The 21,212-nt window shown below is 36.1% G+C and overlaps 1 pseudogene; it reads right to left on the bottom strand.

Annotated features, from left to right (window-relative positions):
• Window positions 1–12,939: 12,939 nt before the first annotated feature.
• On the bottom strand, window positions 12,940–13,500 carry LOC110209642 (transgelin-2 pseudogene; annotated as a pseudogene).
• Window positions 13,501–21,212: the final 7,712 nt, after the last annotated feature.

Genomic DNA, 21,212 nt, shown 5'->3' with positions numbered 1-21,212 from the left:
TACAATTTGTACATCTACATCTGAGAATGCTTTCTGTTCATCTACTAAAAGCAAAAGGTCGGACAAAAAAAGTACAAAAAAGGTAGCACATGTAGGGGATGATGAGGAAATGACAAGGGGATGACAAGTTATAGAAACAGTTTCAAGACTTTTCCAGGAGCAGGGCATAGAAACGGTGTGCACTCCTTTGTTTGCTAGAGAACCTGCAAATCAATAAATATCTAGGGTTTGTTTTAAAGACCTTTACACATGCAGATTAAGCAATGGCATTTATAGTAGTGGAAGAAGATTATTCATCCGATTTTTGCATCTACACTTTACATCTGCAGCCCTGCTTGGTCTTAACTCCATGGAACAAGATGGCCCTTCCAGGATAAGCTAATCAGCAGAAATCTCATTATGGTGTTCAGCCTCAGACATACTCAGGACTTTTCCAAACCCCACTGCCTTGCTCTCCCCTTGATTGGAGGGCTGGGGACAGGGGTACTAAATTCTACTCAGAGCCTTCTTTATAAAGGGCTGAACCTGTACTTCACAGTTTATTCCAATTTGTATCACCAGCCTGGCTTAGTTTCAAGTCAATCCAACAAGATGGCCCCCAAAGGTATTCGCTGGTTTCCCTCTCCTCCTTCCCCCACTTTCCATCTTCCTCTTATGTGTTGTTTTCTCACATCAGATTGTAAGCTTCTTGAGGGTAGGGACCATCTTTCTTTTTCTTATTTGTATACTACAGTTGTTGGCACATTGTAGGGCTATTAATAAATATTTATTAAATTGAATTGATTAGTTGGAACAGAGTTTTTAAGGAGTCCAAAATTAGAGCATTTCTCCATCTGGGTTAGTATAATACAGGGCCAGGGTCAGATGAAGGTACTACTCAGAGACTATTACATGACTTTTTAATTAGTACTGAGCTGGTTGCCTAAGAGCATTAATGAAAATCTCAAAGATGCCTAACTTAAAACCAACAGGGGCCAGGCAGCTAGGTGGCACAGTGGATAGAGCACTAGCCCTGGAGTCTGGAGGACCTGAGTTGGGTCTGGCATCATACACTTACTAGACGTGTGACCAAGGCTGCTGATATGGACACTGATATATTCATCTAAAAAAAATCATAGGTGCAATTGTTCTGTCTTTTAACACTCTCTTGACCAAATAAATTCAATGTTTGCTGCATGCCAGAGCACCAAGTCCTTTCATAGTCTGAACCAAGCCAAAAAGCTCTGTGAACGTTCCCCTAACACTTACAATTATTCCTTTTCTTACAGCATTCCCCCTCCAATGCTTTCAGTTGTTGAAGTTTGTGAGTTTGATCTACACCATATTTCTCCTGTTTTATCAATTCCTCTGTCTTCCTACTCCTATCACCCTTGTACAAACATCCAAACTGATCCTGCCTTCATTCTCTCTCCCTCCAGGGCATTCTTTATACTACCAGATTAATCTTCCTTGTGCACAGATCTCATCTGCTCAAAACCCTTCAACAGTTGTTTATCCAGCATAGTTCACATATTTTATTTCAACATTCAAGGTCTTCTGCAACTGGGTACCACCGCAGTTTTCTGGCTTTCCTCCACGTACAATTATTCCTTCCCCATCATGACTTTTTCCACTGTGGTATTGCAGGGCAGCATAAAAAATTAAATGGGAATTTAGGGGGAGTTTTGTGGAAGCCACAGATGACACACGAAGGCAGCAGGTGACAGAGAAAAAGTTTAGAAACTCAGAAATGCATAAAATATACATATAGTATTGTATAATATCAATATATTTTATCTTTTAATACCATAATAATTCAGACTTCTTCTCTGGTACAAAGAGAGGGCCAAACATTCTATGCAGATTTTCCAGGTTGCCGGAGTGCTGGGCCCCTAATCCCGGTGATGTGGAAGGGATAATTGTACACCACATTTCAGACAAACTAGTCTATTTTCTGCCTCCCATATGTATCACACACTGTTGTGCTTCTTTTGCGTCTATGATTCTTCTTGCTGAAATGCCCTTCCTCATCATCCACACTTCTACCCGTATCCCCTCAGCAGTACTGATGTTACTTGACTTTTCATAACCTTCCATGGCCCTTTCATGCATTTAGATATCATTTTATATTCTGGTTATTTGTGTGTGTATTATAGTCACTGGTTAAGCTGCAACTTTCATGAAGACAAGGTCATGTCTTTTATGATCTTTTTCTTTCTTCTAGCATTTGGCATCAGTGCTCTAAATGTAAGCTTAGCAAATATTTGTTCAAATTGGGGATATTGAATTCTGAGCCATTCTACACATGGGAACAATTAATAATAACTTTCAGAAGATGACTTCTATGACTTTCCAAAGTACTAAGGTATATAACTGAAGACAATAATACTGAAAAATAGGCAAGTGAAGGGTCATTTATTCATTCGTAACCCATTGAGTATAAGAATGTTCTGCTTTCCGGGAAAAATGAATGGGAAAAGGAAACTTGTCAACACTAAATCACGTGACCAATATTTTCTATTGCTGTCTCAGAACCTTCATATCCTCTTGTACCTCATAATACACCAGTACCTTCAAAATGCACTGTGTTGCACTAAACATTATTCGACTTTAAGCCACCATCCATGCTCTCAAGTGCAAAAAAAAACAGTGACCAAGAATTAAATACTCATACTTGTGAGAAACAATTTTTTTAAAAAGCCTAGTTTAATAGGTAGACAAATATTCTGAGAACAGAGCCTTATTCCTCAAGTTAGTCCATTTTTAGTCTCATCTTATCACATATATCTAAACTATGGAGGTTAAAAGGAAATCTCCTCCCTTCTGGAGTAGTCCTGGAAAGTTTAGGAAGTTTATCTGGCACTGAAACATCTCAAGTCCCACTCTCTAGATAAAAAAATTTTATTCTGAAGCCTATTGGATGGCTCAAGTCATGACTATGGTGACTATGGGTTTTTGTTTAGGTCTATTTGTTCTAGGTTTGGGGACATTACAAGAGAGGTCTGAAGATGAAGAAGTATTAGGGTCTGCTGGTTCCTCTGAAGGTTGTTACTGTATCAAAAAGAAATAATGGATGCTTGGTTATCTTATTGTTGCCAAGCCAACATACTGAAACCTTGATGTCATCTTTGTAATTGATGAGGCGAATGACATAAACATTCACTAAAATATCAAAAGTCACATACGTGCAACTTTCCTCCAGGAAAATCCTAGAAATTTCTGGAGGTAGAAATCCCAGCTCATTTCAGGTCAAATAGCTTTACAAAATGCTTGTACTCATTCACAGCTCTACCAACAGTACAGTAGTGTACCTATATTCCTACTCATCTGTTGGACATTTTGGTCATAGATATGCCCTTTAGTAGTCTATATATGCTGTATACCAAATCCTTATCAGAGAAATTTGCCATAAAGAATATTCCCTGTTTCCTTTTTTATCATAGATGAATTGATTTTATTTGCACAGAAGCATTTCAGTTTCATATAATTAAAATTACCTATTATACCTTTTGTAATTGCCTCTATCCCTTGTCTGGTTAAGCATACATCACCTATCCATAGCTGTGAAAGGTATATGATATGTTTATCTTCTAATTTTTTGCTTATATATGATCTTCAATAATTAAATGATGTATCTATTTTGAATGTATTGTGGAATATGGTATAAGATGATAGTATTAGGCTAATTTCTGTCAGATTGCTTTCCAGTTCTCTCAAAAGATTTTATAAAATAGGGAGTTTTAAATAATTTATTTTTGGATTTATTCATTATTGATTTATTAAGTTCTAAAGTTTCTTATTCCTCCTTGTGTGGTCTGTTCCAATTCTTTATTTCTCTCTCTTTTTTAAAACCAATACCAAATGGTGCTGATGACTTATGCTTTAAAATGGAATTTGAAGTCTACTATTTCCCCTTCATCCCTTCCTTTTTCATTATTTCCTTTCATTGTCGGGTTCATTTCTTTCATCTGAATGAATTTTGTTACTGTGTTAAGGAGTTCTGTAAAGTATTTCCTTGATAGTTTAGTTTAATATCTGTAAATTAACTTTCGCAGTGATGTCCGTTTTATTATGTTGGCATGATCCAGCCAATAGCACTATTTAAGTTCTGTATTTATATTCTTTGTATTCTTTCAGAAGCACTATGCCAATGAAGATCTAGAAGTTTTTTGTGTAATTTGGTAGATTGATCTCTAGATATTCTATGCAATTTGTAGTAATTTTGAATGGAATTTCCCTTTCCATGCTTGCCTCTTGGATTCAGTTATTATTGTGCATAGCTTCTATCAATTTTGTGGGTATATTTTGTACCTCCCAACTTTGCTAAAGATATTAATTGTCTCAATCATTATCTTTGCTGATTTTCTGGGATTGTTAAGTATATCATTACGTTACCAGCAAACAGGGATAGTTTTACTTTCTCTTTGTATATCGTCACACCTTCAATTTCCTTCTTTTATCTCATTGATATTGTGAGCATTTCTAAAACTTATCAAAGTTTATGAGGAGAATGGATATCCTTGCTTGACTCCAGTATTTATTGGCAAAGATTGTAGTATATTTTCACATCATATAGTGCTTGCTTCTGGTTTTAGATAGATTTTTAAAAAAATTTTATTAATTTATTTTGATTTATCAACAATCACTTCCATATGTTTTTGAGTTGAAAATTTTTCTCCCCCTTCCTCCCCCCCCCAAGATGGCACACAATCTGATATAGGCTTTACATTTTTGTTCCTATTAAACATATTTTCACATATGTGAAGTTGTAAGTAAAAATTAAAACCAATAGGAGGAACCATCAGAAAGAAGAAACAAAACTCAACAGAAGGTAAAAATAAGTGATAGTGATTCAACTTCCATAGTTCTTTCTTTGGATGTGGACAGCATTTTTCATCCCAAGGCCTCTGGAGATGTCTTAGATCCTTGTAATGCTGAGAAGGGTTCAGTTTAACAATATTAGTTATCGCATGACGTGGCTGTTGTTGTGTACAAAGTCCTCTTGGTTCTGCTCACTTCACTCAGCATCAGACCAGATAGGTCTTTCCAGGTTTTTCTGCAGTCAGCCTGTTCATCATTTCTTATAGCACAATGGTATTCCATTACATTCATATACCACAACTTGTTCAGCCATTCCCCAATTGATGGGCATCCTCTCAATTTCCAATTTTTAGATAGATTTTTTAATGGTATTAAGTAAAATTCCACTATGGTTATACTTTGTAGGTATGTGAGTATTTTTTTTAAAAAGCTTTAATGAGTTCTATACTTTGTCAAAGCCTTTTCTCCATCCTTTGAGATAATCATGTTTCTGGATATTTTGTTTTTAATATGATTAATTATGTTTATTATTTTATTAATGCCAGACAATTCTCACATCTCCGGCATAATGACTGATTTCTTTACAATAGTTTCTAAAGATTGCTATAGTCTGTTTCATGAGATTTTATTTAAAAATTCAAAATCTATAGAAGTTATATTAGTTTGTAATTCTCCTTCTTTGTTTTTTCCTTGCCTAGTTAGGTTTAGGATTATATTTGTCTCACAAAAGGAGTCTCTTAGAGTTCTTTGTTTTTCAATAATTTGTGTAGTGTTGGTATTAACTTCTTTTTATGTGGTTCTTAATTTTAATATTTTATTTTTCCAATTATATGTAAAAGCAATTTTAACATTCTTTTTTCAAGTTTTGAGATCCAAATTCTCTCCCTCCTTCCTTCCCCCTCCCCATTGAGAAGGCAAGCACTTGGCAAAGATTATACATGTGTAGTCATGCAAAACACATTTCCATGTAAGTCATGCTGTGAAAGAAAACACAAACAACCCTTCCCCCACCAAGAAACATAAAGAAAAAGTATCTTTGATCTGCATTCAGGCTCTACCAGTTCTTTCTCTGGAGATGGATAACACCTTTCATCATAAGTCCTTAAGAATTGTCGTAGATCATAGCATTGCTAAGAGTAGTTAAGTCATTCACTGTAGATCGTCATACTATATTGCTGTTACTGTGAAATGTTCTCCTGGTTCTGTTCATTTCACTTTGCATCAGTTCATGTACGTCATTCCAGGTTTTTCTAAGAGCATCTAAATGCTATTTCTTATAGCACAATAGTATTCCATCATAATCATATACAACAACTTGTTCAGCCATTCCCCAATTGACGGACACTCCCTCAATTTCCTTCTTTGCCACCACTAAAAGAGCTACTATAAATATTTTTTGTACAGATAGGCTCTTTTCCTTTTTTTTTTTAATCTGCATGGGATATAGACCTGGTAGTGGTGCTGCTGTGTCAAAGGGTATGCATTGTTTTATACTCCTTTTGGCATAGTTCTAAATTGCTCTTCAGAGTGGTTGAATCAGTACATAACTTCGCCAAGAGTGCATTAGTGTTTTAATTTTCCCAATCTCTTCCAATATTTGTCATTTTCCTTTCCTGTAATACTAGCTGATCTGACAGGGTGAGGTAGTAGCTTAGAGTTATAATTTGCATTTCTCTAATCAATAGTGATTTAGAACATTTTTTCATATGACTATAAATAGCCTTGATTACCTCATCAGAACACTGCACATTTATATCCTTTGACCATTTATCAACTGAGTAATGGCTCTTATTTTTATAAATTTGACTTAGTTTTCTATATACTTGAGAAATTAGTTCTTTATCAGAGAAACTTGCTGTAAATTTTTTTTCACAGTAATGATAACCAAATATGCATTTCCCTCCATCTTATTTTCTCCCTGTTTATCCTTCGCTCTCTCTCTCTCTCTCTTTTCTTTCATCCTGTCCATTCTCAAAAGTGTTTTGCTTCTGACTTTTACCTCCCCCAATCTGCCCTCTTTTCTATCAGCACCCAACTTCTTTTATTCCCTTCACTTCTATTTTCCTGTATGGTAAGATAGATTTCTACACCTAACTGAGGGTGTGTTATTCCCTCTTTGAGCCAATTCCAATAAGAGTAAGGTTCAAGTGATTTCCTTTAAAGCCCTCATCTTTCCCTCCTCTGTAGAATTTCTTTCAGGCCTCTTTTATGTCAGATAATTTATCCCATTTTACCTCTCCCTTTCCATTTACCCCAGTGCAATCTTCGTTCTCACCCTTTAATACTATTTTTTAAGATAATCATCCCCTCATATTCAACTCACACCTGTGCCCTCTGTCTATGTATATGCTTTCTAATTGCCCTAAGAAAAAGAAAGTTTTTAGGAGTTATAAGTATCATTTTCCCATGTAAGAATGTTTAACCTCACTAAGTCTCTTATGATTTCTCCTTCCTGTTTATCTTTTTATGTTTCCTTTGAGTCTTATATTTGAAAGTAAAATTGTCTATTGAGCTCTGATCTTTTCAGCAGGAATGCATGAAAGTCTATTTCATTGAATGTCTGCTAAATACTCAGTTTTGCTCGGAAGATGATTCTTGGTTGTAATCCTAGCTCTTTGGTCCTTCAGAATATCATACTCCAAGCTCTCTAATCCTTTAATGTAGAAACAGCTAAACCTTGTAATCCTGTGGCTCCACAATATTTGAATTGTTTCTTTTTGGCTGCTTGAAATATTTTCTCCTTAATCTGGGAGTTCTGGAATTTGACTATAATATTCTGGGAGTTTTCATTTTGGGATCTCTTTCATGAGACGATCAGTGGATTCTTTCAATTTCTGTTTTATCTTCTGGTTCTAAAATATCAAGGAAATTTTCCTTGATAATTTCCTGAAAGATGATGTCTAGGTTCTTTCTTGGGTCATGGCTTTAAGGTAGTCTAATAACTCTTAAATTGTCTCTCCTTGATCTATCTTCCAAGTTCGTCATTTTTCCAATGAGATATTTCACGTCATCTTTTTTTCCATTCTTTTGATTTTATTTTATTGTTTCTTGACATCTTATAAAGTCATACTTCCACTTGCCCAATTCTAATATTTAAAGAATTAGTTTCTTCAGTGAGCTTTTGTATCTCCTTTTCCATTTGGCCTATTCTACTTTTTCAAGAGTTCTCTTCATTGGATTTTTGTGCCTCTTTTACCATTTGGCCTATTTTTTTAAGGTTTTTTTTTTGTTTGTTTTTTAGTACTTTTTGTGCCTCCTTAGCAAGCTGTTGTCTCTTTTTTTTCCATTTCTTTCTTGCATCACTCTCATTTCTCTTCCCAATTTTCCCTCTACCTCTATTACTTGATTTTTTTAAAAATTTGTGTTCTTTCATAGACTGTGGCCAATTCATATTTTTCTTTGAAGCTTTGAATGTAGCAGTTTTGACTTTGTTGCCTTCTTTTGAATTTGTGTTTTGATCTTCCTTGTCACCATACTAATTTCCTGTAGTCAAAATCTTTTCCTGCTGTTTGCTTATTTTCCAGCCTACTTCTTGACCTTTAACTCTATGCTAAAGCGAGCCTCTGCTTTCAGATTGGAGGGGGTACTGTCCCAAGCTTCAGGCTTTTTTTGCAGCTGTTTTCAGAGATAAATTGTTTTTAGTGTTAAATATTAGTGATATATAATAAGTTAATGTTGATCCTTCCCTTTTATATTTTGACAATTCATTTGATAATTTATTTCCCTGAGTACTGCTTTAGCTATATCTCAGAAATTTCTGCATGTAGACTCATAAGTATCATTGTCTTTCATATTATTATTAATTATTTCTCTGATTTAATCTTTAACACACTCATTACTTAGATTTCAATTGTTGTCTCCATTTGTGTCTGTCTTTGTGTTTGATAAACTGGTTATTATTTTTATTCTGTTGTGACCCATAAAAATGCATTTACTATTCCTAACTTTTTGCATTTATTTGCAGTAACTTTGTGGCTTGATAATATGTTCAGTTTTTGTAAAACTCCTATATGTTGCTGAGAAATATATGTATAAGTAAGTTTCTTTTAAAAGGAGTTCATTTAAAAGATGCCATAATTCTTTTAGATCCATGTCCTCCAGCATTTTTTTCAATTTTATATTTCCCTTCTTTTATCTTTCTGCTAGATTTATTCAAAACTTAGAGAGGAATAATGAAATCTCCTCCTGGAGTCTCCTAAAGAAACATTAAAGTCATCTTACTGTTTTTTGTCTTTTTGTAAATAAGCTAGTTTTCATTTCATGAATTTTGATGCTAAGGAATTTGGAGCAAGTAAGTTTTATAGTGATATTGTATTGTTGTCTATGGTACCTTTCTGCATAATATAATTTCTTTATTTATCTCTATTGATATCATGAACTTTTTATTTTGCTTTGACTGATAGCAAATGATTGTGATTCCTGTTTGTTTTTTTAATTCATCTAATAATGTATAGTAAATTTTGTTACAACCCCTCGTTTTTATTCTGCATATGTCTCTAGTATTCAGATGTCTTTCTTGTAAGACATAGATTGTAGGGTTTGTTTTCTTATCCAATTTGTTACTCTCTTTTTATTGGATTTTTTAATTTAATGGTTCTCACATTTTCCACAATCATATAAGGCTTCAATTAAAAAAGCTTTGTCAGAACTCTTGTAGCAAAATCCTGCAAACTTATTATATCAATGCCTATTAAGGGGCTATACAAAATAAAGGGGGTATTTCAGTGCTCCTTGCAGCACAGTTTCAGTAACACTGGAATTCATTCATATTTAAAGTTATGAGAGCTGGATTTATATTTTCTTCATTTGTTTCTTATATTGCTTTTTTAAAATTGAGATTTTTTTCTTCTTCTTCCTTTGTAAAGAAAGAACTTGTCTTTTCATTTATATTTGTTCAATCTACTTTAAGCCAACTCTATTATCACAGGTTCCCTTCCCCTCACTCTCAAGTCTTCTCCTTTCTATTTGTTACTCTTTTCTCCTGGTTTTTGAATTTAACTTTACTTATTAATTCTTTTTTCTTTTTCCTTTTTATCATTATGTAATTTTTTCCCTCTTTTTTCTAAGTAGTTAATTAAAATCCTCCTTCCTTTTGAATTTCTCTTGTTTGTTAATTTCTTTTTCATTTTCTGTGCCTTTTTCTAAAAGGATTTATTTAACTCATTCTTTTCTTTAATTCTCTAATTTATGTGTCTATTCTGAACTTTTACTCTTTGATTCATGGGCCTCATACTTTTTTCTTCTATCTTCGGTCTCTGTGTTCCTTCTGGAATTGAAATTTCTAAAGTACCAATTCTGAATTTCCTCTTTAGATATTGATCCATGGTAGAAAATTTCCTCTGTTCTTGGTTGTACGTACATTTCTACCCCATGATCATTTTCTTTCTCATTTGCCATGAAATATCCTCTCTATATGTACACCTCCCTGTCTTTCTGGATGATAGTTTACTTCCTGAAGCTCTGATTACTGAGGAAAAATGCTGTCCATGAAGGCACAACACTCTCTTTAAGGCAGTGGTCTTTTTGATCAATAAATCTCCATAGATTATAGATTTTAGGAGTTCCTTTGAAGACAGAATATATCTCTCCCCTCACAGGGGCATATAGTCCCCCAAAGTTTTTCAGTGGAACTCTCACCACTAAATTCAGATTTTCCTCTTGCTTTCCTGCTACTTTAATTTCCTGCTTTGTCACCTCATCTGTTCTCCTGTCACTCATCCCATTCAAGGAGTTTTCACTTCATTGCTTATCATTGACTTGATTAGGGCATATCACAAATTGCCTTCTATTTTCTACTTTCCGTCTTCCTTTTATGTGTCCTCCAATTCTGCACTTTAGTTCCACTAAAATCATTGATTTACTTGTGGGGTGAGAGGTAGGGGTGGGTCAGAGGGTTGGGGTAGGGCTGGTTGTGAGGTTCATTGTATTCTCTTTCAGGTCTCTTTCTCTACCACCACTTAATCAATTTATGTTTTTTTCCATCTTTATCTAATTATTCTGAGAATTATTTCTGCTCCAAAAGCCATAACTTCTGATTTCACTATTCTTAAATCTCTTTTGAACCACATCCTACTGCAGTTCCATGTTCTCTTGGGAATCTACAAGACTCTACCTCAGTGATATCAAACTCAAATAGAAATGAGATCCACAAAGCTATAAATCAGTATCTCCATGGGCCATATGTTGACTTAAAAATACATTTTGACATTATCTAAGTTTTATTGTATTTTTATTTTGTTAAATATTCCCCAATTATATTTTAATCTGGTTTAGCACTTAGGAGTATTGTGTCTTTAACTCCTCTGCCCTACCTCATCAGATATTGGTTATATTTCCTTTATATTGTTATCTGTTTAGCATTGCTTCATCTTATTTAGATTTCCAAGAGGCAATGTCCTCTTCTTTTTTTTTTTTAATATCTTCCCTGTTAGTTTATCTGCTTGTGCTCAGGACTTTTAATGGTTTCTTCTTCTGTCTGGAATCTTCAGTAATTTCACTCTTTTCCCCTTACATTCCTCTATTGCTCACTTTCTGACTCCTTCCTTTTAATGGCTGGAACTCAAAGTTCTATCAGTTTCCCCCCAACACTGGCAAATTTACCTTTCACCACTTTCAGTGTGTACCCAAAATGAGTTCTGGAAGGACAGAAATGGCCCTAGATGTATGCTACTCCCTTTTCCCTGAGGCATTGTGGCTGAATTACCTGACTATTATCTTATTTGACACATATACTGGTGCTTTCTGTTCTTTAGTTCTTTGACTTAGAATGCTGCCTCTATAGGCAAAGAATACTTCTCTTTTCCTATATATTCCCAACTTTGTGAGGGAAGAGGTATGAAGTTAGGGGGTGATAGTTGAGGTCTGCTGCTTGTTGCCGCAGAGTATGTGTGTGTGAAGGGGAAGGTGGGGGGGGTGGATGGAGGGTATGCTGGCAAAGCCTGCTTCAGCAACAAAGAAATTGCTAAATAAATATTACTATACAGTCCTGTGGATCAGGTCCTACTATCTTTCCAAAGAATAGAGATTGGTAGGGGAGTGAATCCCAAGAGAGAAAGTTAAGAACTAGTCCTCTTGGCTGTGAATTAATAAGATTATTACCTCCATAGTCTTCGTGATATCTTGACCTGTGTAAAGAGCTGCAATTACTTTACTTCTAATTTCTAATTCCTATTTGTTATGGTTTTTGAGAAGTGGAGAAAATATCTAGCTCTCCATCTTGTTGGTCATGTGTCAACTTTTATTTTCAAGTGTTGATGAAGAGGATCTAGAATTTCTTATGTTATTATTTTCCAGCTTTTTCTATATGTTTCTTTTTTTGTTGTTTTTAATTTGGAAATATGGTATTCAGGTCTTCTACTGAATATACCAACTAATTACTTATATCATCTCCCAACACTTTTTTGTTTTCACAAAGACTGCTAATTTTTATTCAGTTCAGCAAACTCACATTCCTTAAGCCCCAGACTTCAGATGGGCCTTTTGAGGAAGAGGGGAAGGAGAGAGGAGAGGAGAGGAGAGGAGAGAAGGCCAGTACTCCTCCCTTTCCCTCCTGCCACCCCCCACCTTGTCCCAGGAAGGAAGGGAATAGGTAGAAGAGGATGCCTCTGCCAAGAAGAGGTTTATCCAGATGTCTGGTTTTCAAAGTCCAGCTATGGATAGGACAGTAGCCATCACAGGCTATAAATTGAGTACCAAGGCTGAGGGTAGGGGAAACAGAAAAAACCCCCTTGTCGAGAAGTTTATGCTTCTACCAATGCAGTGCCCTGAACCCTCACCTAAAGAATGGCTATAGGGACACAAATCCCCAACTGAGAGAACAAGCCAGGTGGGAGAATGAATAGGAAGGTTAAAAAGGTCAAGTACCCACCAGTTTTGGTCCAGGAGAGGGAGATGATAGTGTGGTTGGTCCAGTTTTGCTGACTGGGAGGGAGAAGGAGTGTATTTTAGCTAGTTCAAGATGAAAGGACACTGGCTTGGTACCTGTAGACTCAACAAGAGTGGCAGATCCACCTTTGGGCAGAGAGTGACGGTGAAGGGGAAGAGTTGGGAACAGAAAAGGGTTGAGAGTTACATGGCTTCCTGGGAATGCACTGCTAAAAATATATTAACCATTCCAGAGAGGATAAGGAAGAGAGGTAATCAGAGGATCCGGTATGGCCTTCTATTACCTATTGTGCCCACCTGATGTAGCCCATAGTTAGTGCCCATTTGTAGCCAAATGACAACTTTATCTTCTTATGGCTGATTGTCCATAAAGTTTTGATGTTTCTCCTTATACTTCTTAGGTAACCAGTTAGGATCTCCAGAGAAGAAACTTCACCCTGAACCATTGCCAGCCCACCAAATTTAATCAGTGTCTGATGCACACAGGCCAAATTCTTTCTTTCCCGGAGGTCTTCATTGATGCCATAGCATTCCACTGTCTGTAGGAACTAAGAAAACTTCTACGTGTTTGACAGGCATGCCTGAAGCTACATCTTTTTCACTGGGCCATGGTTTTCAGGGTCCAGCTTTGTTGATGAGCTCTCACAGCACCATGCCATTCTTGAACTAGTTCTGAAAATTCTCTTGCCCAGGGTGAGCCCACCAAACATTCATGTGGCACTATATGGTAATTCATTGAATGAGGATCTGCTCATACTGCTTCTCAACTTTCTGTACCTCATGCTTCAGTCCATAAATGGGTTCCCTGAAGGCCATTCTGAGACAGCATTTATTGATGTGGGTATCTTTACCACATGGCAGCATCTGCAGAGTGGAGACAGCTGGGGCACAACATGGAGTGAGTCCCAACACCTTTAAATAGCTTTTTTTCAAGTCATTTTAAAGTGGTGCTTTTTTTTAGACAATTGGGGTTAAGTGACTTGCCCAGGGTCACACAACTAGTAAGTGTCAAGTGTTTGGTCTGAGGTTGGATTTGAACTCAGGTCCTCCTGACTTCGGGGCCGGTGCTCTATCCACTGCGCCACCTAGCTGCCCCCAAAATGGTGCTATTTTATATCTATCCTTGATAGCTTCTTCTTTCCTTCTATGGTTCCTATCATGGCAACTTGAGTATTACTTGTACTTCTGTGTGCAGATCACATGTTGAGGTGACTATGCGGGTGGAATTGAGGTATGTTTAAAAGGCACTAGTCAGCTATGATGAGTTTCTGTCTATGACTCTTTCTAGCCTGGCTAGCTTGCATAATGAGGTTTCTCTTCTCTGTGCCTCCAGGTGACTGGGTCCTCTCTCACCCAGAGCCAAAAGCTAAGAGTGCATGGCCCTACTATTCCTTTTATCTCTGTTGTGCCTACAAACTTGTGAGCTTTAAAAAGTCAGGAGACCAAGCCATTGGGAACTGTCCAGTCCAGTAGTGGTAGAAATGCAGACTCATCCACCCATCAGCTATGCCACATTTAGAAATTAATTTGGTGGGAGTAAATGCTATGTAGAATCTTTATTCATTTGGAGCCTATGGACCAAGATGGTGTGAGGCAAGTATGCCCCAAGGGTGGGAAGAAATTTCTGTAATTTCTTTTCTTACTATAAATTCACAGTAAGTGTCCTTTTTAAAAAAGCTAATTAATGTTAATTGGTTAAATGAAACTGGGCTGTTAATCACTGATGTCTAAAAATGGCTCAGCCAATGAAGATGCACAGAATCAGATATAGAGTGACATCTATGGGGAATAGAACATAGCTCGATCACAGAGTTTTTTGAGGGATTAAGTGTTAAGGAACCTGGAAAAGGAGAAAGGGGTCATGTTGTAAAGAGCTTTAAATACCAAACAGAGAGTTTCCATATTAGATCCTGGAACTAATAGGGAGCCAATAGAATTTGTTAAACAGATAGGTGATATAGTGACATCTACGTTTTCAGAAAATCGCTTTGGCAGCTAAGTAAACAATATATTGGAGCAGGAATGACACAAAGGAGGGACACCAAATATAAGGCTATTGTAAGAGTCCATCCAGGTGAGAGGTGACAAAGTCCTCAACTAGAACGATGACTGGGTCAGTGGAAAGAGATATGTACAAGCTATGTTATGGATGTAGACATGATAAAACTTGACAAAAGATTCAATGTCTGGGGTGAGTAAAGATACAATTGAAGATGACACTAATGTTGTGAGTCTGGGTGACTGAGGTGATGGCAGCATCCCTAACAGTAAGAGGTGACAGGGACGGGTTTTGGGGGGAAAGATAATGAGTTCTGTTTTAAACATTTTGAGTTTGAGGTGCCTATGTTTTGAGGACATCCAAAAGGTGATGTGGAATGAGAGGTCAGGAAAGAGTAGAGCTGGCTATATAAATCTGGGAATCATCTGTATGGTGATGACAACCTACTATATGGGGACTGATGAGGTCACTAAGGGAGAGAGTATAGACTGAAAAGAGAAGGCCCAGGATAGAGGTTCTGGGGACACCAAAGTTGGTGGGTGTGACATGGAAGAAGATCTAGCAAAGGAGACAGGACTGGTAAGAGAGGTTGAAGGAGAACTAGGAAAGAGCAGTGTTTTGAAGCATTGTAAAGGAGAGAGTATTTAACAAGTGAAGGTCATTATCATTGGTGTCTAATGCTACAAATAGGTGAATAAAGATGATAATTGACTGAAAGCCATTGGTTCTTAATTAAGGGACAATTGGTAACAATGAAGAAGATAGTTTCAGTTAAATGATGAAGTTGCAAACAGAAGGTTAAGAAGAATAAGAGGAGATGAAGTGGAGGCACTTGGCTTTCTCATGGAGTTTAGCTGAAGAGGGAAGGAGAGCTATAGGATGACAGATTATCTCCATCTTTTTTGTTGTTCTTCAGTCTTAGAATCCACGTTGACTTTGATTGCATCCCAACCTGTAAGCCAGTGGGTTGGTATGTGGGCTCACCTACAGTAATGAGGTTGGCTGGGAGTGAACACCTTATGGGTTATTTCTTGACAATTCTAAAAGAGAGATACACTATATAAGAGGTGAAGAGACAATAACTATAAAGGCAACAAAACAGAAATTTTTTAGAAGAAAGAACCAAAACTTGTTAACATTAGAAGCTTTAATTCTTTGAGGAATTATTATTTCTGTTGTTCTGTCATTTTCAGTCATGTATAAGTCTTTGTGGCCCCATTTGAAGTTTTCTTGGCAAAGGTACTGGAGTAGTTTGCCATTTCCTTCTCCAACTCATTTTACAGATGGGGAAACTGAGGCGAATAAGCTTAAGTGATTTGCCCAGGGTCACACAGCTAGTAAATGTCTGAGGCTGGATTTGAACTCAGGAAAATAAGTCTTCCTGACTTCAGGTCTTTTGGTCTATCCGCTTTTCCACCTAGCTGCTCTACCTTGAGGAATACAAAGAAGTTTAAACAATATGTTACATAATAGTGGAGCTTTTGGAAAGCTCATCTTATTGGAAAGACCTCTCACTCATATTCATCTCATGTAATCACAGGTTTCAGTTTTAGAAATTTGTTGTTGTCTGCCCCTCGTTTTTGAAGAGGACCTTGGACATCACAGGGTCACCCACTCGTGAATTGGATTTAAGTGAGGCAGAGCTGCACAGTCATCAGCCTCACTCTCTTCCAGAGCAATCCAATTCCAGTGGTAAGACAAAAGTCAAGATGACTGGTGATGGCCTGGGATGCAGTGGATGACCTTGGCATCTTCAATGTGTCTGATCAGGCTCTAAATGCATCACAGTAAGTGCTTCAGCCACCTTCATGGCCATTGGAGCAAATTATTTTCATCTACCCATTCTTCCAGGGGAAGTCTTCACATACTTGGGATAGATACTCCCCCCCCACCAACTTGCTGAAAGGTTTAAAACCTGTCAGTTACCCTCAACCTAGGTTAGCCCATCTGCCAAGAAGGTTTACCGGTGTGTGGCTGCTGCACATGCTACAGATTCTTGGGGCCACAGGTTAGAGTTGAGTGCCAGGTAGACACCAAAGGTGGATGAGCAGCCCTAAAAAGGGCTCAGCAAGCCCTCACACCAGAGGTGGTAGTCTTCCTTGAACACTCTATACACCCCTTTAGAAAGAAAAATACTAATTAATTTAGGGAAAGGTCCATTTAATCCAATATTTTTAAGTGTAAATCTTTTCTTCCTAGCTAAAAAAATGCTAGCCATAGCAATAAGAGGAAAGAAAGAAAGAAAGAAAGAAAGAAAGAAAGAAAGAAAGAAAGAAAGAAAGAAAGAAAGAGAGAAAGAAAGAGAGAGAGAGAAAGAGAAAGAAAGAAAGAGAGAGAAAGAGAGAGAGAAAGAGAGAGAGAGAGAGAGAGAGAGAGAGAGAGAGAGAGAGAGAGAGAGAGAGGAAGGAAGGAAGGAAGGAAAAAAGAAAGAAAGAAAGAAAGAAAGAAAGAAAAGAAAGAAAGAAAGAAAGAAAGAAAGAAGAAAGGAAGAAAAGAAAAGAAAGAAAGAAGTCAAAGGAATAAGCATGAGCAAAGAAAAAACAAAACTATTGCTTTGGGGGTTTTTTTGTTTGTTTTATTTTGTTTGACAGTTGGCATGTTGTTCTATCACTAGAACCTAAAGAGTCAACCAAAAATTAATTTGAAGAATTAATAACTTTAACAAAGTTGTAGAATATAAAACAAATCCACATAAATCACCAGCATTTCTGTATTCAACTAAAAACAGTTGGAAGAGGTAGGAGAGATTTTGCCAAAGTAATTACAGAAACAATAATATATTGGAAAGATTATCTACCAAGACACATAGAGGAACTATATGAATATAATTATAAGCTAATTATAGTCCACATAATCTCTGGGGATCCTTACTCCAATTCCCATTCTCGCTAATATATTAAGACCAAAGAAAGAGCCTAGTTACATCTCCGCCTCAGAAATTCTCTCTTGCCATTGGCTTCAGCCCACACTGATGTTCTTAACCACAAGTTTATCAGTTAAGTATCATCTTAGCCAGACTTAAACACCTTTTAAAAATGAATATTTACTAATGTTTTATATTAAGAATAGTTGGTGCAAACATCTCCCCAAAAGTCTGTGAAACATCCTCCCACAAGTACATACACAGTCCAGGGAAAAACAGACTCAAGCTTAGGAGCACATATGGCAAAGAATTCTCTCTGTTTGTTTAGTTGTTGGTTTTGAGAAGTCTTTTTCTCACATTCATGAAATGCTCAAAAAGTTCCATTTGAGTATGATTAATTTCTTTGCTGGATTCCTAACACAAATATGAGTCAATATATCCTTGACTCCTGATAATGCAGTCAGTGTTGCTAGCTCATCTGAGACATTGATGGGGGAAAATGGCAATTCCAACTTCCTCTAGACTCTTTGGAGCTATAAAGTCCTTCTCTGGTCAAAGTGGGAAGAGAAATGAAGCATGGTCAAAGTTGAGATCTTTCATTCATCCACAGAGCTATTCTTCTTCAGTACTGTGTGAAAGCAGCCACACACTTCAACTTCTGGAAAAGGTCCCATTCCAACTAACTTGATGGTTTTATACAGGACCCAGAAGATGTAATGAAATTCCACAGTCAGAACAGGCCTCCTTGTTTGGGATCATTTCACTTCATCAAATGGCTTTCAAAGACTTTTCATACTTAGCTTGAAGTCTTTTGATCACTGATTGCAAGTTAAGGAATCAGATTAAATTGAGCGAGGGGTGATTTGACCTCACCCTTACACACACTTCATAGAAATGAAGATAGATCTAAATAATTAGAGAAATACTGATTGCTTGTATATATGTCATGCCAATAAGATAAAGTGACAATACTACCATCAAACTAACAAAGAATTATTTTATGCATCCAGATAATGATGAAATTCTTTTGAAGGAACCAAAGATCAAACATCTCTAAGGAAATAATGGGGAAAATGGTACAGAATAGGGCCAGCTCTCAAACTGTACTACAAAGCAATGATTATCAGAAAACAGTTTAGTACTGGCTAAGTAATAGAGGTCAATCAGTAGAAGAGATTACGTAGGCAATCAGTAGAAACAAAGGAACCTAGGAGTCCATTGTTTGATAAAATCAAAGATCCCAGTAACCTGGGTAAGGCTCACCATTTTGACAAAAATTTATGGGAAAACTGGAAAACAAATGGATGGAAATTGGATATAGACCATTATTTCATTCCATAAAGCCAAATAAGTTTCAAACATATACATGACTTACATATAAAAGGTGATACCATAAACAAATTAGAAGTACAAGGAAGAAACTACCATTCAGATCTGCATATAGGGAAAGAGTTTATAACCAAACAAGGGATAGAGAGAATCACAGAAGATAAAATAAACCATGTTGGTTACATAAAATTAAAACTTTTTTGTACAAAAACAAATGAATGCACTCAAATTAGAAAGGAAACAGGTAGCTAGGGAAAGAATCATTCCTGTAAGTTTCTCTGGTAAAAGTCTCATATCCAAGATATATAAAAACTGATTGAAATAGATAAGAACAAGAATCATTCCCCAATAGGTAAGTCAAAATATATGAATAAGCACTCTTCAAAGGAAGAAATCAAACTCAAACTGTCAACAATCACATAAAAAAGTTCTCTAAATAGTAAGAGAAATATAGATTAAGACAACTTTGAGGTTCCGTCTCATACCAATCAGATTGGCAGAAATGACAAAAAAATATTGGAGGGGCTATAGGAAAAGGCAGACAAATACACCATAAGTAGAACTTTAAATTGGTCCAACCATTTTGGAAAGCCACCTGGAACCATCCACTCAAAATCACTAAACTTTCATCCAGTGATACTATTACTAATAGGCCCATACCCCAATGAGATCAATGACAGAAAAAAAGGACCCATCTATATTTATAGCAACTTAAAAAAACACAGAGTACTAGAACCTAAAGTGGTGCCTATCAGTAGAGGAATTGTGAAACAAATTATGGTATGTGAATGTAATTGAATAGTATTGAACCATAAGAAATGAAAAAAAAAAGTGGATAGCTTCAGAGAAACCTGGAGAATTTTATATGAACTGTCTGCTTTATCCACTGTGCCACCTAGCTGCCTGGAGTCAGGAAGACCTGAGTTCAAATCTGGACCCACATGCTTCCTAACTTTGTGACCCTGAGCAAGTCATTTAGTCTCTGTTTGCCTCAGTTTCTTTCTCAGTAAGATGGGGGTAATAATAATACCTACTTCCTAAAGTTGTTAAGATCAAATGAGATAATAATTATAAAGCACTTAGCACAGTGCTTGATAAATAGTGTTATATAAATGTTAGCTATTATTGTTGCTATTGTTGAAAAAGGGAGAATAAAGGATGGTACATTAAGAGTAAGAAGCAAAATAGACTTTTAAGGAGGACATAGAGTAACAAGAGAGAAGTGTAAGTATAAGTGAGTTGTGGGAGGTGGGGTGGAATATACAATTAGTAATCAAAACTGTGAATGTCAATGGGATGAATTCACCCATTAATTGGAAGAGAATAGGAGACTGGAATTGAAACCAAAATTCAGCTTCATGTTGTTTATAAGAAACACACTTAAAACAGAAAGATATACATATAGTTGAAATAAGAGGCTTGAGCAGAATTTAGTATGCTTCAGTTGAAGTAAAAAAGGCAGGGGTGGCAATCATGATCTCAGTCAAAATAAAAGCAAAAACAGATCTAATTAAAAGAGATAAACAGTAAAGCCATATTTTGCTAAAAGGTACTATAGACAATGAACTAATGTCAATATTGAACATATATGCACCAAATACCATAGCATCTAAATTCCTGAAGGAAAAGATTAAATGATTTTAAGGAGGAAGTAGATAGTAAAACTATATTAATGAGGGCCTCAATTTACTCTTCTCAGATCTAGATAAATCTAGCCATAAAGTAAAGAAGATGCATGTTAAGGAGATGAATAGAATTTTAGAAATTTGGATATGATAGAACTCTGGAGAATATTTAATGAAAAAGGAAAGGAGTATACTTATTTCTCAGTCAAGCATGTCACCTTCAGAAAAATTGAACATGTGTTAGAATATAAAAACCTCACAAACAAATGGAGAAAAGCAGAAATATCAAATGCACCTTTTTTGGACTACAACTTGTTAAAAATTACATTCAAAAAGTGCCTTTGAAATATAGAATAAAAATTAATTGAAAACTAAAAATAATAATAAATAATAACTCAATAAAAAGTATTTAAGGACAAATCATAGAAACAGTCAATAATTTTATTAAAAATAATGAGAACAATGAGGCAATACACTAAATTTGTGGAATGCAGCCAAAGCAGTCATTAGGGGGGAATTTATATCTCTAAGTGCTTACAGCAATAAAAAATGAGAAAGAGCAGATCAATGATTGAGCATGCAACTAAAAAAATGAGAAAAACAATCAATTAAAAACTCCCAATACTGAAATAGAAATCCTGAAAAATCAAAGAAGATATTAACCAAATTGAAAAAAAAAATTGAACTAGTAAATAAAACTAGAAGCTGTTTA

This window comes from Phascolarctos cinereus, unplaced genomic scaffold (genome assembly GCF_003287225.1).
Source record: "Phascolarctos cinereus isolate Bilbo 61053 unplaced genomic scaffold, phaCin_HiC Scaffold_9;HRSCAF=440, whole genome shotgun sequence".
Taxonomy (NCBI): Eukaryota; Metazoa; Chordata; class Mammalia; order Diprotodontia; family Phascolarctidae; genus Phascolarctos; species Phascolarctos cinereus.
Note: the sequence above shows the minus strand (reverse complement) of the source record. Positions and strands in the feature narration are given on the sequence as shown.